The following is a 5,792-nucleotide window of genomic DNA, read 5'->3' as shown; positions in this document are numbered from 1 at the left end:
CATCTGCATTTCGCTGGCAATGACCACTGAGGTGGTTGAAACAAGAAATAAACAAATAAATAAAATAAGCATATAAGTTAAATGAAGATAATGAAATATAGATAAATAAAAGATAACAAGAATTCTTCTTGAGTGGGGATCAAAAAGAAAGCTGTGAAACTTTGATCTGTAGGGGTGTCACTAGGTCCCTCAATACCGGCAGAGACAATATAAAGCGGAAAGTGCTATTCGGTATAAAAGAGGCTGATGTATATATACTCATATTTCAAAAAATGTGAATTGATTTTTTCTATACTTATGCAATGGACAAAAAAAAAAAAAAAAAAAAAAAAGTAGTGTGAATTTCCCAGAAACTGGTCGTGTGTGGTTAATATCCCAATTATTTCGAGTCCTCGTGGAAACTGTCAGGACTGTCCATAACCTTTGCTTTGCGTGCATAAACACTTAGGGGCGTATTGCCTTTCGGCATGGCAGCGTTGGGTCACCGAGAAGGAGTGGGAGGGAGAGAAGGAAGGGGAGGTGTCCACACCATCAGATGGCCAGTCACCCCCCTCTCTCTCTCTCTCTCTCTCTCTCTCTCTCTCTCTCTCTCTCTCTCTCTCTCTCTCTCTCTCTCTCTCTCTCTCTCTCTCTCTCTCTCTACAGCTAGCCTGCTAGTCAGCCATAATGGTGAATGGTTGTATGGGATGCTGGCCGGCTGGTTGTCTCTATGGCTGGCTGGCTTTATGGCTGGCTGTATGGCCGGCTGGTTGGCTGGCTGTATGGCCAGTTGTTGTATGGCTGGTTGGCTGTATGGCCGGCAGGCTGTATGGTTGTATGGCCGCCTGGCTGTCTGGCTGTATGGCGGGCTGGCTGGATGTATAGCCGGGTGGACGGCCGGAGGCCTGACTTGCTGGCCAACTGGCTAAATGGCTGGCTTCCCGGTTGTATGGGTGGCAAGCTGGCCGGTTGTATGGCTAGTTGGCTGACTGGCTGGCTCTATGGCTGGCCTGCTGATTGACTGGCTGGCTGGCGGTACGGCAGGCTTAGTGACCGGTTGGCTGGCTAGTTTTCTGGCTGTTTGGATGGATGCCTGGCTGGCTGTATGGCCGGCCACAGAGCCAGGCAGCAAGCCGCCCCAACAGCCAGCCACCCGGCCATACAGTCATCCAACCACCCGGCAAGCTCGCTGGCTGGCTATATGGACGGCTGGCTGGCTGGCTGGCTGGCTGTATGGACGGCTAGCTTTATGGCTGGCTGGCTAGTTGTATGGCCGGGTGGCTATCTGTATATCCTGTTGGCTTACTGGCTAGCTGTATGGCCGACTGGTTGGCTGCATGGGTAACTGGCTAACTGGCTGGCTTTATGACCGGCTAGCGGGCTGTATGGCCGGCTGGCTGGATGCCTCGCCGGCTGGATGCCAGTTGGTTGCCTGTATAGTCAGTATGTTGGCTGGATGTATGACTGGCTGGCTGGCTGTATTATTGGCTGACTGGCTATCTGGCTGGCTGTATGGCAGGCTGACTTGCTGTATGGCTGGCTGGCTCGTTGGCCGTATGGCTGTATGGCTTGCTGGCTGCCAGTATGGCCGGTTGGCTGGCTGGCAGTATGGCCGGTTGGCTGGCTGGTAGTATCGCAGGCTGTCTGACTGGATGTATGACCGGCTGAACACAGAGATCGCCTCATTCAGGACCCTCGGTAGACACCCAAACGTTATTTATTTGCAAGAGGTCATCAGAGAGGAGGTGAACCATCAGGTCTACTTCGTTCTGGACATCATGGATCTTAGCCTCGAGGACACCGTCAAACGGATGGCCGAATAGGGCCTCTCCTTCACTGAGAGTGAAGTGAAATCTGTCTGGTTTCAATGCCTTAAGGGACTCCGCCACGTCCACAAGGTTGGACTTGATCACTGCGATTTGGCAGCAAGAAACATCCTTGTTGACAGAACAGGCTCTGTCAAAATCACAGACTTTGGTTTGGCCATTCGAGAGGGGGAAAACGTCTTCTTCCGCCAAAAAGAGGATCTAATCGACCTCGGTGTCGTTTTCATCTACATCGTGTCACAGGAGGAAGTCGACCAAATCGACATGATCCACGGAAAATTAGTTCATCTGGAGTACAACTTGTTGAACAATTGTACTCTGGAGAGGCTTCACTTCTTAAAGCGATCAAATCGCGTTATTTCCGTCAGAAAACTCTCCCACAGCCCCCTCAAATCAGCCACATTCTCTCTCTCTGCTTCACATTATTGAGCATCTAAAAAAGACGACCTTACAAAGGATAACTTATGTTTCTTCGCCCATTTCTGAGGCTTTAAAAATTGTCAATCATGGAAGAATTAATGTTCTACGTTGAATATACACATATTCTGCATTTGCTACTTATAATAGGTTGGTAAAGCCATGAAAATATTTCTTATACAAATACAGCACAAAAATATGTCAAATCTAATTCTCGGTATCACTGCTAGAACCAAGTCCAAATCGAACGCTAAACATCGCTTGAAAACAGACTAAATCACGAAAGTCTAAACTTGAAATCTAATCAGTTTTAGAAATTTATGAAAGAATATCGTTTCATTAAGGAAAAACACTTAGCTTTGAAAATATGTAAATTGTAGCTAAATTTCTAAAGAAACAATGAGGAAAAAAATTGAATTCTCGTAAACTTCTTGATCATTTTCAAGAAAATTGTTTTTCATTGTGAAAAAAATTAATGTTTTCGCCGTTTTGGGAAACTCTTCCATCACCTGAATAAAATCATCAGGCGATAGAATGTAATGCTAACTTCGCGAGCTCATTGTGGTAGGTTTTAAACTAACGACGCCAGAATGAGGTGATTGTACTCTTGTTTGGATAGTATTGCTAGCCGGGAACGAGAAAAGCATAATATCCAGCTTTACAAATTTACCGAATTTCCCAACAGTTTCTCAAATACTTTCGGAGGAGTAAGCCTTAAGAAAGAATATAAGTTCACGAAGTTAAGCACACTTAAAAATTAGAGAAATTTACTTGATTATTAGTTTATTTGTATGTTATATTCACTTTAAAACTTATTGAAAACATACGTATCACTCCTCCAATAAAATTATTCTTTACCAATTTACGTAATGACAAAAACACGCACACACGCGCGAGCACACACACACACACACACACACACACATGCACGCACGCACGCGCGCACACATACACACACACACGCGCGCGTGCGCAAAGAACACACACAAACACAAACGTGTGTGTGTCCGTGTGTGTGTGTGTGTGTGTGTGTGTGTGGTTGTGTGTGCGCGTGAGTGTATGGGTATATGTGTTTGTGTGTGTCTGTGTGTATGTGTGTGAGTGTGTGTGTGTGTGTGTATGTGTGTTTGTATGTGTGTTTATGTGTGTGTGTCTATTGTGTTCGCATATGATTTTTGTATGCATGTGTGTTTGTGTAAAAGTATATTTGTGTGTGTATATGTTTCATTGAGTATGCATGTTGGCATTTGATTCTATATGTGTGCGTACATGTATATGTATATTTGTGTATTTTATGTATGTGTAAATGTATGTATGTGTGTGTGTGTGTGTGTGTGTGTGTGTGTGTGTGTGTGTGTGTGTGTGTGTGTGTGTGTGTGTGTGTGTGTGTGTGCGCGCGCGTGTGTGTGTGTGTGTTTGGGTGTGTGTGTGTGTGTAGTCACCTTGGTCTTGGTCTTTGAATCACGTGCCTAACTCGTGATTGACAGTTATTTTCTTCCCGAAAGAGAGCTCAGATTTCGTATAACCGATCTATTGGTAATGCTCTGACTTCACACGCGCGCACACACACACACACACACACCCAATTCCCCGCCCACGGGAGTTGGAGTAATGACTCGAAGCGCAGATACTGAAATTATTTGAGCCCACACCACTGATCTAGATATAACTGGATCACGGATCGCTGTCGAGATTATGAGGTCGGCGGCAGCCATGATGTTAGTACCAAAACAAAGTCGCCCCACGCGATCACTGATCTGATACAATTACAGTTCTCGGCAGCTTAGATGGGCTGAATTACTATTCGGGGCCCGTTCAAAAATTATGTAACGTTTTTTCTGGTGAAATTCGACACCCCCCACCTCATGTAACATTGCGTAACACTGGGTGTTACATCTCCCTGTATTACATAACACTGATTACAACTAATTACAACTCGGCACCCCCATCAAGTGTAGGCCAGATCCGCCAAACACCCCTCCCCCTTGACTTCTCACCAAAACATACTCATTTTTATTTGTCCTGTGTGAAATTGTTTACGATTGCATCAAATAATGAAACATGGTATGATGTTTTTGGATTTTTTTGCTCGATATTTATTGCTCGATCTGTTAAGGATATGCTATTTCAGTGCATAATTTATGACATAAATTAATAAATGAATATAAATAACCATTATTAGCGTTGCGTAGCGCTGTTGAAAACACCCCCACATCCTCGTAACGCATCGCATCCCCAGCGTTACATACTCTTTGAATGGCCCCTTACATGTTCACCACTTTAATGCGATATTTTACTATTTGAAACAATTTAGATCATAGATATGACAATTTCTCTATCTTTCCACATGTTCGACACAACCCCGGATTCTAACCACATCGTCAATTTGATCAAGTATATCGTCACGTGCTTCTGCAAAATCAGGCTCCATCATATCTCCAAATTATATTCTCAAAAAGTAACCGGTGTCAAAGTGAGGAAGGAGTTATCAAAACTTGTTTTATTCAAGCACCAATAACGATAAGCAGTACAGTAATCAAATGTTATAGGGATATTTATTCCGTTAAATGCTAGTATAGATCTATTATTATCCCTATAATATTTTGACTATATATCATTATCCCATTTGTTGTCTGTGTAACATTCCCTTGAAGTTATAATATATACTGGAATTATAATTTGTCAGTGCCAACTCATCCATATACATGCACAAGTTTATGTATATAAATGGTTATTTCTGCTAGAGGTAATAAATATCAATATATTGTTTTATTGTGATGATGCTATTTTGATATACACCTTGTATATGTATGTACGTACGTATGTATGTATGTATGTATATGGAGGGCCCAGCAGCGACGAATTGTGTGGCCATTATATACCCAATCATGCTTGGATCACAGGCCACGAGAGTAACACGACAGCTCCCATGACACTGATCTAAAAATGGTGTTATAATGACCGGCGGAGCGGTTCACACTAGCTGTTTTGGTACTTCCATTATGGCGGCCATGTCCCGCCTGCCGGCCTCACTCCTGGGGCAGCCCACGGCCCGTATACGCTATCCAGGTGTTATATAGATCAGTGGCCCACACACACACACACGCACGCACGCACGCACACACGCACACACACACATACACACACACACACGCACGCGCACACACACACACACACACACACACACACACACACACACACACGGCTCGGTGGCGGATTGGTAACGCGCTGGCCTCACAAGCCAGAGAACCGGGGTTCGATTCCCCGGCCGGGCGGAGATAATTTGGGCTTGTCTCCTTCCACGTGTAACCCCTGTTCACCTAGCAGTGAGTAGGTACGGGATGTTAGTCAAGGAGTTGTGACCTTGCTGTCCCGGTGTGTGGTGTGTGAGTGGTCTCAGACCTACCCATAGATCGTCGGCAAAGCTCTGAGTTCGCTGCCGTAGGGTGGTGTCTGGCTGTCTCTACAGAGGCTGCAGCAGATCCGAGGTGAATACACACACACACACACACACGCACACATACACACACACACACACACACACACACACACACACACACACACACACAC

At 44.8% G+C, this 5,792-nt stretch overlaps 1 non-coding gene and 1 pseudogene across 1 annotated transcript; both read left to right on the top strand.

Annotated features, from left to right (window-relative positions):
• Nucleotides 1–467: 467 nt before the first annotated feature.
• LOC143019831 (uncharacterized) lies at nucleotides 468–1,647 on the top strand (annotated as a pseudogene).
• A 3,778-nt stretch (nucleotides 1,648–5,425) lies between these two features.
• On the top strand, nucleotides 5,426–5,498 carry TRNAV-CAC (transfer RNA valine (anticodon CAC)). The gene has a single exon. It is a non-coding gene; the product is annotated as a tRNA-Val (tRNA).
• Nucleotides 5,499–5,792: the final 294 nt, after the last annotated feature.

The sequence above is a fragment of the Oratosquilla oratoria genome, chromosome 38 (genome assembly GCF_046742065.1).
Source record: "Oratosquilla oratoria isolate Oo_2021 chromosome 38, ASM4674206v1, whole genome shotgun sequence".
NCBI lineage: Eukaryota > Metazoa > Arthropoda > Malacostraca > Stomatopoda > Squillidae > Oratosquilla > Oratosquilla oratoria.
The sequence above is the reverse complement of the archived record's forward strand: the minus strand, read 5'-3'. Positions and strand labels throughout refer to the sequence as shown.